Raw genomic sequence first — 13,342 nt, 5'->3', positions numbered from 1 at the left:
GGAGAAACTCTTTCAGTTTTTCTGTAGGATTCTCCCAAATCTTTTCAAAAAATAAAATTATTGTTATTACTTGCTAAACATGTGAATACTAAATCACTTCTAATTCATAACTTGATAATATGATTTATATGTTAGTTAAAAGGTGCCTCCAGCACCGAATGTGGCATCCATTGTATGGTCTCTCGGGACTGGGCGCAGCGGAAGCGTGGTGGTCTGTGAAATCCCGACCCGGCAAAGCGATCCTTAGAGGGCGGGTAGAGTTAAGGTCTTGGCGAGCTTCTACGATGGCAGGCTAGCTATGGGTAGGGGAATGTGGGACACAGGAATGAATCAAATCGTATATCGAAAAGGGGGAAACTAATCATTAGAGACGCCTTTTGGTGGAATGGCTAGAAAGTTGGAAGAACTTCAGGGTTAAGCGTGGTCGCTTAACAGAAATCTTAGGATGGGTGACCTCCTGGGAAGTTTTCCATTTCACCTACAAGAAAAAACCATGCGAATCCAAAGCGGACAATTCCTCTAGTGATTAGAGTCGAGCGTGACAATAAGTCAGAGATCTCCTTCAGTCCCAGTGTAGGCCAAGATATTCGGGACATGTGCAGGACTTATTTGGGAGTGAAGGACGTGGCCCAATATTCCAAATATCTTTGCTTGCCAACGGTGGTTGGTAGGAATAAAAAACATATTTTCCAATTCATTTCTAATAGGGTAGAATCAAAAGTTGAAGGGGTGGAAAAAGAAGACCTTATTAAGAGCAAGCAAAGAAATTCTTATTAAAGCAGTAGCTCAGGCCATTCCGAACTATATGATGAGTTTTTTTCTCTTCCCATTGGAGATTTGCCGGAAGATTGAGTCGCTTATCGCTAAGTTTTGGTGGGGCCAAAAGAGGATGAGAGGAAGATTCACTGGAATTCATGGGACAAGCTTTGTTATTCTAAAGCTAGAGGAGGTATTGGTTTCCGAGATGTTCATATTTTCAACTTAGCTTTATTGGAAAAGCAAGGCTGGAGATTAATTAAGTTTCCAAATTCAATGTTGGCAAGAATTTTAAAAGCTAGATATTTTCCAAATTCTAGTTTTTTGGAAGCAAGGGAGGGTTTTCAGCCTAGTTTCACATGGTCCAGCTTGTTTAATGCCAAATGGATTCTGGAAAGGGGATGCCGATGGCGTTTTGGGCAACGGTACAACCATTTGCATTTGGCATGATAAATGGCTACCCGAAGGATCTTCTCATATTGCATCTCCTGTATCAGATTTGCACCATCCTGCCACAGTATATAACCTTATTGATTTTGCGTCTTTAACATGGAATGCAGATATAGTACGATCCATTTTAATTCCATGTGAAGCGGAGACTTTTATCAATTCCTTTGACTTTGTATCGTCTGACTAATACTATTATTTGGAATGAGATGAAAGATGGCCGGTACTCGGTGAGAAGTGGATACCACCTAGCATTTTTGGACAGGCAGTCGAACAGACGTGGATCTTCTTCCTCAGGATCAAGTTAAGCAGTATGGGGTACAATTTGGAAACAGGATATTCCAGCAAAGGCTAAGCATTTTTTGTTTCGTGCCTACAAAAACCAGCTTCCGGTAATGAACTCAGTTTAGATCCTGTCTACTTGGGTTGTGGGGAGGGTCTTGAGGATATCACTTATGTTTTAAAAGATTGTCCCAAGGCGCGGCTAGTCTAGATGCTTTGCCTGTTAAGAATTCGTGTAGAGGAACATCTGCATTTATCTTTTCTTGAGTGGTTTCAAGTCTTGTTGCTCAATTTCTACCATGAGCAGGTCCAACTATTTGCTATGATTGCTTGGTCGCTTTGGCGTTCTTGAAACCTTTTGCATTTTCAAGGAAAGACGCTGAGTATTGAGGAAGTGTTGCAGCAAGGTTTACAGTGCCTTTTTGATTTTCAGGCGGCTAATTTTGGTTATTCCTGTACCAATGATGTTCCTGCAGTGACTCTGTGGAGCTCGCCTCCAGGGAACTTCTCTAAAGTTAATGTGGATGCTTCTGTGGCAACTGCACAGGGCTGTGGGCTTGGTTTTGTGATCAGAGACTCTCAAGGTTCTGTTTTGGCTACTGGTTATAAGCATTTGCTGTTTCTGTTGAGCGCAGAACAAGCAAAAGTGGAAGCAGGTGTTTTGAGGCTCAAATAGCCTTTGAGCTTGGTTTTACTTCTTTTATTCTGGAATCAGACGCTTTAAGCATGGTTCAACCACGTTCAGTAAGACAGTCTCCCAGATATTGAGTATGGAACTCGTGTCTCTTCTTAAAGCTTGTGCTTTCTAATGCTAATTCATGGAAATGTACGCACACCCGTAGAGCAAGATATGAAGTTGCTCATGCTCTATCTCGCTTAGCTTTTTCTTCCATAGATTTGGTTGTTTGGATTGAAGAGGTTCCTACCTCTATTTCCCGTCTTGTATTGAAGGATTTATCTTCTTAATATATGTAGTTTTTCATTCTAAAAAAAAATTATTACTTAACATTGGCAAATTGTTTATATAAGATCAAACTTCATAAAAATCACATTATTCAATTATTACCTTATTAAAACGTTTGACGTTGTAACAAATACAGTATAGAGAAAAAGGAAATAAATTGCTATTTTTTCTAATGATTTTGCTTTCAAGTTTACATATACAGTACTAGCAAATTATTAACTTATCCATAAACAGATGAAATTAGTTGACTAAACAATGAATAGTCACACTCATGTCAATGGCCTATTAAATATCGTGATTATTCAACGTAATTGCAGTATAATAATTATTTGCCAACCATTAGATAAAAACACAAAAACATAAAATATCCAATTTCATCATACTCCAATTTTAAATAATTGGTATCACGAATAATATTGAAATAATTAAAAATATATAGAAATAAATTACCTTTTTGGATGTAAACAAATTTGAAGACACCAACCTTAATTTTGATCATTGTAAACCATAAGTTATCCGTTTTTTAAGCGATTTGATCAAGAGATCTTTAAGCGATATGTGGTTTAATCAAGGGAGCAAAAATATCATAGGAAGGGTCTAATGCATTTTAAGATTACTGATTCTTGTACCTGGAAGAGTGTTTGTCTGGTTCATTCAACAGCTAGAGCTTTAATTTCTATCGAGAAAGATGGTCCTTGTTGGCTAAGAACAATAGGGAGAGCTTCTGTTTAAAATTAGCATATGATTTGGTGAGACAAAGGAAGTCGGCCACTCTCTCTTACCATTCGATTTGGGATCCATATATTCCTGCTAAAATCTCAATCTTCACATGGAAAGTCTTGCAAGGGGCTGTGCCTCTTCCATCTCGTTTGCAAAAGATGGGAATCTTGCTTGCTTCTTGCTATCCCTTTTGCTGTTCAGCTGAGGGTTCAACTAATCATATTTTCTTTAGTTGTTCGAAAATTCAGCTGGTTTGGAAATTCTTTCGAGACTCTTTCTTTACTAAATCGTTAGCAGCTTCTTCCCTTCGACGGGAGCTTGTTTCATGGTGGCTTCTTTATGCTCCTAAATCATCAGCTAGCACAATTATGAGTTTAATTTGTAAGAATTAATCTCAAATAATTCAATAATAACCTAGATCGTGCAAACCACTAGATTCAACAAAATAGATTGAATAAGAAAAGGTTGCGTACTTGACATCGTTGTTCGTCGATCTTGATGTATAGAATTAGGTTTGCAGCCTTCCAGAGAATTGAAGAATCGATTTTGCGGAAGCAGTACGAAAGGAACGTAAAACTGAATCGTATTCAACTCCTCTGGGGACCACGACCTTTATATACCTGTAGGGTTAGTACAATTCCTATTTCGGTCCTTTAACGAAATAGGAATTATATAATGGTCTCTACACTTAATATCTATAATTAGTTGATACCTCAATAGTCAATTATTCACAATCAAGACCACATTTAAAATTGACTTTACAATTGGACTGCTGTACATATTTAATTTTACATATTAAGCCCACAATAGAAAATTAAATCCAACAATCTCCCACTTGGGCGAACATATGTTAAATAAAATATATACACCAAAATGAGCTCAACAAACGCAGTCATACAAGGTATCCAAAAACAATCTCGTCCATTAGTTATATTGATAAAGAGCTGAAGAAACATTCGCCATAGATCTCATGACTAAGTTCATCATCAACTACATTACCAATACCCCTAAATGACATAGATTCATTATAGAAGTGTAGCATGAAAACTACATGTAATGTGATCATCATGTCTGTTTCCAACTGGTCACCAACAAAAGTGAGATCAAGCAAAACAATAATAATAATACAGAGTGTAACCATCAACCAAAATGAGTACTCAACAAAATTTCATAATAAAACATATCCAAAATAAAATAGAGCATTCAAAAACATAATGTATGCATAAAGAGCAAACTCCCACTAAAACTAGACAGTCTCAAACAAAACGATACCCATATGAGCGGTGTGCTCATGGAAAACTTTCGGTATCACTGCCTTTGTAAGCGGATCCGCAATCATAGAGTTTGTTCCAATATGCTCTAAGGATATCTGTCCACTCTGTACCCTCTCCTTCACAGCCAAGAACTTAATCTCAATGTGTTTTGATCGAGAAGAGCTCCTGTTGTTGTTGGAGAATAAAACGGCTGACTTGCTGTCACAATACAACTTCAGTGGTCTTTCTATTCCACCTACTACACGCAGCCCAGTGACAAGGTTTCTCAGCCAAATAGCTTGATTGGATGCCTCATAAGATGCTACAAATTCAGCTTCCATGGTGGAGGTTGCCACTAGAGTTTGTTTCACACTCTTCCAAGAAATAGCACCGCCAGCCAATAGAAAAACGTAGCCAGATGTGGATTTTCTACTATCTTGGCATCCAGCGAAATCAGAATCAGTATACCCAATGATCTCAAGCTGATCTGATCTCCTATATGTGAGCATATGTCCCTTAGTCCTCTGAAGATATCTCATGACTCTTTTGGCTGCTTTCCAATGATCCATTCCTGGATTGCTGAGATATCTACCTAACATGCCAACTATAAAAGAAATGTCTGGACGAGTACAAACTTGAACATACATAAGACTTCCTACAGCTGACGCATAAGGAACCTTTTGCATTTCCTGAATTTCAAGTTCACTCTTTGGACATTGTTGATTACTAAATTTATCACCTTTTGCAATAGGGGTATCCAATGGTCTAGAATTCTGCATACTAAATCTCTTGAGCACTTTATCAATATAGCTCTTTTGTGATAATCCAAGAATACCTCGAGAACGGTCTCGATGTATCTGAATCCCTAAAACAAAAGAAGCTTCACCTAAATCTTTCATCTCAAAATGCTTTGAAAGAAAAACTTTGGTTTCATGTAGCAAGACTTTACAATTAGTAGCAAGAAGTATGTCATCCACATATAAGACCAAAAAGATAAACCTACTCCCACTGAACTTATGGTACACACAATTTTCAACAGTATTTGCCTCAAAGCCAAACGAGACAATTACTTGGTTGAATTTAAAGTACCATTGACGAGAAGCTTGCTTGAGTCCATAAATGGATTTCTTTAATTTGCATACCAGATGTTTTGGATCTCCAATTATAAAACTTTCTGGTTGCACCATATATATTGTTTCATCAATGTCGCCATTGAGAAACGCAGTCTTAACATCCATTTGATGAAGCTCAAGATCAAGATTTGCAACTAAGGCCATGATTGTCCTAAAAGAATCCTTCGAAGAAACTGGAGAGAAGGTTTCTTTATAGTCATTCCCTTCCTTTTGAGTAAAGCCTTTTGCTACAAGACGTGCTTTATATCTCTCCACATTACCTTGAGAATCCCTTTTGGTTTTAAATATCCATTTGCAACCAATGGGTTTCTTTCCTTCAGGTAATTGAACAAGATCCCAAACTTGATTGTCTTGCATAGACTTATACTCTTCGTTCATTGCCTCAATCCACTTATGAGAGTCAGAACTCTGCATGGCATGATAGAAACTAACTAGATCATCATCTATCATGTCTACAGTATCCTCATGTTCCTGAAGAAACACTATATAATCATCTGGAATAGCACTTCTTCTCTCCCTAGTAGATCTCCTCAAAGGCATTTGAACAGACTCTAATTCTTGAGGTTGTTGAATTTGTTCTTGAGGAAGAATAGCATTGTCTTGAATTGGATCTTGAATAGGGACAGGAGCAACTGGAGTCTGTACGCTATCAGAAACAACAAAAGGAATGAGAACCGAATCATCCTTACTTGGTTCCTCTTCAAAGACAATGTTTCTTTCTTTATTTCTCCCTCCAAAATCAACATCCTCAAAAAATGTTGCAATTCTCGTTTCAAAAAAAGTTCTGGAAGTAGTATTATAAAACTTGTAACCCCTAGACCGCTCAGAATATCCAACAAAGTAGCTGCTGATAGTTTTGGAGTCCAGTTTTGTTTCATTCGGCTTGTAAGGCCTTGCTTCAGCTGGACATCCCCAAACATGAAGATGCTTTAGACTAGGCTTACGTCCAGTCCAAAGTTCATAAGGTGTTTTAGCAACTGCTTTAGATGGAATCCTATTGAGAAGATAAGCTACTGTCTTTAACGCTTCACCCCACAGAGACTCTGGTAAAGTAGAATGACTAATCATACTCCTTACCATATCCATAAGAGTCCTATTACGTCTCTCAGATACACCATTCATGCTGGGAGTACCAGGCATTGTATATTGAGGGACAATTCCACATTCCTGTAGGAAAAGCGCAAAAGGTCCTGGACGTTGTTCGCCTGAACCGTCATATTTACCATAATATTCACCACCACGGTCAGATCGAACAGATTTAATCTTCTTTCCTAGTTGATTTTCAACTTCGGCTTTATAAGATTTAAACACGTCCAAAGACTCAGATTTTTCATGAATGAGATATAAGTAACCATAACGAGAATAGTCATCAATGAATGATATAAAATATCTTTGGCCATTTCTAGTTGCAATATGGAATGGACCGCAAATATCTGTATGAATCAGTTCTAAAACATTGGATGACCGAATGGCACCTAGTCTCTTTTGTTTAGTCTGTTTTCCTTTAATACACTCAATACAAGAATCCAAACCTGTGTAATCAAGTGTATCTAAGATACCATCAGAAACAAGACGCTCAATTCTTGATTTGGATACATGACCCAAACGTCTATGCCAAAGTACAGCTGAGTTATCAATATTCAACTTTCTTTTGGTACCTCTTGTAGTAACATGCAGGGATTCATGATAACTAGTATCAATGTCTAACATATATAGATTATCACATTCATTCAAGCAACCAGTACCCAAAACTTTTGAACTCATAGATAAAGTGAATACACTGTCTCTAAAAGAACAATGAAAACCAGATTTGTCCAAAAAGGAAACAGAAATCAAATTCCTTCTAAAAGAGGGAATAACAAAAGTATCTAGAAGATCCAAAAAATAACCAGTACTTAAACATAATCTAAAATGTCCAATTGCCTCTACTTCAACCGGATCGCCATTTCCTACATAGACGTATCTTTCACCGTCAATTGGCTTTCTGTAGTTGAGGCAGCCCCTTCTTTGCAAGCCAAATAGCAAATTTAGGACAGTCCTTTCTCAAGTGATCCGTCTTTCCACAAAAGAAGCATTTTGGCACATAAGGCTTCTTTTGTACTGGATCTACAACAGTAGCAGCAGCAGGTTTCTCAATAGCCTTTTCAATAGTCTTTGCAAAAGGCCTCTTTCTTTTCTTGTTCTTGCCCTTCCCAGCTGAAGAAACAAAATGAGCACTCTCTCTTTTGTTAGAATTCATCTTTTCCTCCTCATCAACACAATGAGAAATGAGCTCATTAAGAGTCCATTTATTCGGCTGACAATTATAGGAAGTCCTAATTTGTCCATACTGAGAAGGAAGAGAATTCATAACCATATGGACTAAAAGGTCATCTGGTAAAGCCATACCCAGCGCCTTCAGTCTCTTTGAAATCTGAGACATGCTAAGAATATGCTCCCGAACACCACCATTGCCAGCAAACTTCATGGAGGTTAATTTTCCTAAAAGTGTTCCCACTTCGGCTTTGTCATTCTTGACATAAGCCCTCTCCAGCTCGGCAAGATAGTTTTGAGCATTGTTCTTTTCAGCTGAGACAGAGTCTCGAACATGTTCTGGGACTCCTTTCTGCATGATCATCAGACCTAAACGATTAGAACGCTCCCACTTCTCATACTGAACCCTTTGAACATCAGTGCTCGTATCAGTAAGAGGAGCAGGTTCGTCCATCCTGAATGCAAGATCCAAATCCATACAGCCTAGAAAGATCATAATGTCTGATTTCCAAGACTCAAAATTTGATCCCTCAAGTTTAGGGACACAATCAGGATTAAATGACATGTTAGCTGACATCAGAGAAAATAAACAAATAGACAAGTATAAGCTCACAATCCACAAATGAAACAATTCACATAAGTAAAGATCAAAAAATGGAAATAAGATACAGACACAACATTAATATTCTCATCTTTGGATGTAAAACATTAACTTGCAATTAGTATCTCAATGCAACAATCAAATATTGATAACATAGTCCTGACAAATAATAAATCTTCCTTTGGGCCGATATATCATTGTCATGGAAAATAATCAAACAATTATCACATACTTATTGCCAAACATGTATTCAAAACTCAGCCAGATAGCAACCTTCCTTTGGGCCGATTAACTATCCGCAACGAATTCTAATACACCTGTCTAATATTCTAAAATAAATCAATTCAAGCAATAGAGGTCACTTTGGTGACTTATTGATCAAATCAATTTATTTTAACAAATATCAAACACAATAGGGACTTAATCACTCCAAAATTTAATCTCAAGTCGACAAATTAAATCATTTAATTGTAATTAAAACAAAACAATTGCAATTAAATGAATTGATTGTCTAAATATTTAATAATCTAAAATTATTTAGTCCAAAAAAAAAAAATTATAATCTAGTCTTTAAGTCACTAAATTAGAGACTAAGTTATAAAATTGGACTAAATAAATTTGAATAAATAAAGTTTGGGGTCTAAACGAAAGAAAACAGAAATTTAAGGGCCTAATACGAAAAACAGAAGATTAGGGGCCTAATCTGAAGTTACAGGAAATTTAGGGACCTAATCTGAAGTTACAGAAAATTTAGGGACCTAATCTGAAGTTACAGAAAATTAAGGGACCAATATGAAATTATAGAAAATTAAGGGACTAATATGAAATTTTCCAGGGACCTAACCGTAATTTTCCATCCCTAACCTTAAAACCAAAACTATCAGAGACGGAAAAAAAAAACACAGCCGCCGACTCTCTCCAAAGAAACCAGAAAAATAGGCCAAAACAAATCTTTGTTCAATAATGGAGATTTCATTATACTCAAGCCAAAATTTCGATCAAAATTCACAAACCTATACTGTTTTGTTTTGTTTTTTTTTTTTTTTTTTTTTTTTTTAAACAAGATCCGGCCACCAAAAAAACAACAAAATACCAAACGAACAATTAATCGTCAATGGCGTTAGTTCAAAACCTCTTACCTGTTCTTGGAGAATCCGAAGAACAGTGAGAACAAAATTTTTTTTTTTTTTTTATTAAACAAAACCCTCAATTCGTAAATAGTAGGGTAAACAAATAAAAAAAAAACATACGAAAATCAATCTAAAATCTAGCAATTATGCACAAGGCTCTGATACCACTTGTAAAGAATTAATCTCAAAATGATTCAATAATAACCTAGATCGTGCAAACCACTAGATTCAACAAAATAGATTGAATAAGAAAAGGTTGTGTACCTGACATCGTTGTTCGTCGATCTTGATGTGTAGAATTAGGTTTGTAGCCTTCCAGAGAATTGAAGAATCGATTTTGCGGAAGCAGTACGAAAGGAACGTAAAACTGAATCGTATTCAACTCCTCTGGGGACCACGACCTTTATATACCTGTAGGGTTAGTACAATTCCTATTTCGGTCCTTTAACGAAATAGGAATTATATAATGGTCTCTACACTTAATATCTATAATTAGTTGATACCTCAATAGTCAATTATTCACAATCAAGACCACATTTAAAATTGACTTTACAATTGGACTGCTGTACATATTTAATTTTACATATTAAGCCCACAATAGAAAATTAAATCCAACATAATTTCCCAACTAATTCTCTACTCAATTTGGTCAGCCTACTGCTGTCTCACTTGGGGCGAAGGAGGTTTTCATGTTCCTCACTTGCTGGAATAGATTCGCACACTGATCTACAAGTGGGGGGTTGCTCACTCTGAATCAAAATTTGCAAAGTCCATTCCTTTATTTCAGGATTACCTTCCTGAATTCTTCAGCAATAAGTTGAAAATTATGCTAGTATCTTGGGTCAAACCACAAGCTGGCTTTTACAAGCTCAACGTAGATGCTTCCTACTCTTCTTCTTCTTCTGCGGGAGGAGCCATAATTCGAGATCATTTGGATAGCCTCATTGCTGCATACTGCTTCCCAATTCATGCCAAAGACTCTGAAGATGTTGAGCTACAGTCCTTATTTTTCAGTCTCAGTTGTTGTCAAAGCTTAAACGCCTTTCCCCTTGTTGTACAGAGTGACTCAAAAACTATCATTGACTTCATCACTTCCTCAGATTCAGCCAGTATGCCTCGGTTTGCCATACAGGTTAAGAAATTAGTCCCAGGATTCAATGTCTCTTTCTGCCATATCTATCGTGAGGGGAATCAAGCAGCTAATTTCTTGGCTCGTTTCAACAGATTGTTCTCAGTTAATTGTATTTTTACCACTTTTGCTTCTTTGCCCAATTACTAAAAGGCATTGTTCATTCTAACATTTTAGATTCACCATATATAAGATATAAATAATTTCCCTCAATATATATATATATATATAATTACATAAGTGAAACCCTAATAAAGTCTTATAGAAATTAGAAAGTTAAAATTTGCAATAATTAATAATACAGACTTCTAAACATCCACTTATTTCATAACAATTTTAAAATAGTAACCAATTTTTTGAATTTTATCAATGTGCGTTAGACTTATTTTAGTGATACAATTGTGGCTTCCATTAACTAGATTTCATCCAAAATGATTCTTTTTCAGAGAAATCCAAGATGATTTTTTTTTTTCTTGCCATGTGACATCACGTCATTAGTTTTGCTTTTTTAAACTTTAAAAATTTATCATAAATAAAATACAAGATAAAAAATTATAAATAAACATTTCAAAATTTTCTTGTAAATTATAATTTAATTTGGTATGTCCATTTTGCAAAATAATTATTCTATTATTTAAAATCAATTATTTATTTATAGAATATATTCTGATAACTTTAGAATATATAGATTATTTATTGATGCGAGAAAATCTGTTGTTCAATAATTTGTATTAGAAGTACTAACAGTACACTTATTTTCCTCAAAAAAAAAAAAAAAAACAACACACTTATTTACTTATCAGGCTATTTAAAAAAACTGTAAATTATAAGTAAATGTAATTATATAAATTAAAAAAATCTAGTTGTTTGAAATATCAATATTCATTTTTATGTAAATTTTAAATATATTCGCTGTCGGCTTGTAGACGCGTTTGCCAAAACTAAATCGGTTGGGCATGCTGTTGGCATATGATATCTTGTGGGACCCAATAATTAACTCCCTAGTATTTTCAAAGCTACGTCTGGTCGGAGACATGGGTGGTGCTATATCTAGAGGTCAGCCTCCGCACTTTCCGCATGTTACTCTGATCATTTACCTATAATTTATCTATGACACATAGTGCAATGCTGATTCCCACCTCAAACGAATTTTTTGAAATCAATATTTTATTTTTTAATTTATTTAATTATATACAAAATACATGTCCCATTTAATAAAATTAGTATTTTTTTTCTATACATTGCACATTATTTATACTCGTTATACTTATTCGTTACATTTACTATTTTAGAACATATTAGTTCTTTTATGACGTGAGTTGCACTGTTGCACATTGATTTTACTCGTTATATATTCGTTTAATTTTGATATTTATATAATATTAAAGTAATTCTTATTTAGATTAAAATAAGTACAATGATTAATGAATGTTGCACTTTATATATACAATGAAATTTTGTAACATGTATTGTATTGTAATATCTAATTAAAAATAAAATGATGTTTCTGTTTCTCCGTTTAATAAACAAAATATAATGTTATTGTTAATTAATTAAATAAAATCACTACAAATTTGCATTTACCATACTGCAAAATATTCTATAATTTGGTGATGCTATAACATTAATCTAATAAATCCAAACTTACTCTGCATATTCACAATATAAAATATGGTTTTGACCTCCACATCAATTATTTTCGTCGAATGAAGTTAAGTTAAAATTTTATCTATAGCATGTAATATTTTAGACTATATCTTTGCACATAATCCAAAAATAAATTGTTTAAAGTTCTCATCTTCACATGGGAATCAATGTGTAAAGTTGTAAACAATAATATTGGTAATGGAATGTACTCTATCAAGTTTAAAGAATATATAAATGAGATTAAATTCAAAAATTACAAAGTCATATATAAAAAATATTTAAAAGAACATTAAAATTTTAAAGGTCTAGTTATCTTTATATCTATTTCAAAAAAATTCAAAAAAACATATCCAATGAAATCATAGAAAATTAAATAAAATTCTATAAATTTCAAAATAAAAGAATAAAATATAGAATAAAAATAGAGCTCTTAAATTTTCTCTTTATTTCATTTTTAATACAGAAAAGTTGAAAATAAAAATGATAGCAAATTCAAAACATTTATATTCTATTTTTTTAAAAAAGATTTAATTAACTAAAAAAGAAAAACTCTCCTTTTTAATATTAGTCAAATACTATAATTTCATATTTTCATTGCTTTTGTTAAATTTAAAAAATTTTAAAATACAATAATATGTAAATGATCCAAATAAGGGTACACCACCCTCTCCAAAAAAATCAAAGAGAAATACTCCCTTCGTCCCAAAATATTTGTCCATGTTTTCATTTTTGAATGCCCCAAAATATTTGCCCACTTAACTCAAGAGATATTTACTTTTCCTTTATACCCTTATTATAAATGGCTTTAAATTCTAAGAATAACCTTTTTTTTTTGTTTGAGAGAAGTACAATTTTGAAAAAGTATGGATATTTTGTATAATGTGATACTATAATTAATGTGTTTTTTAAACTTTGTGCAAAAGTCAACATAACAAATATTTTGTGAGTAATATATTTAAAAAAATTTTATTTTAATTTTCATTGTATTAACTAATATAGTGTAATAATAAAGTGTTTAATTATATTT

The 13,342-nt window shown here is 34.1% G+C and overlaps 1 pseudogene; it reads left to right on the top strand.

The window, feature by feature from the left end:
* The first annotated feature begins 722 nt into the window (after positions 1–722).
* Positions 723–2,430, top strand: LOC149497652 (uncharacterized; annotated as a pseudogene).
* Positions 2,431–13,342: the final 10,912 nt, after the last annotated feature.

This window comes from Jatropha curcas, chromosome 3 (assembly GCF_041381405.1).
Source record: "Jatropha curcas cultivar XTBG-Jc1 chromosome 3, XTBG_Jcur_1.0, whole genome shotgun sequence".
Lineage (NCBI taxonomy): Eukaryota > Viridiplantae > Streptophyta > Magnoliopsida > Malpighiales > Euphorbiaceae > Jatropha > Jatropha curcas.
Note: the sequence above shows the minus strand (reverse complement) of the source record. Positions and strands in the feature narration are given on the sequence as shown.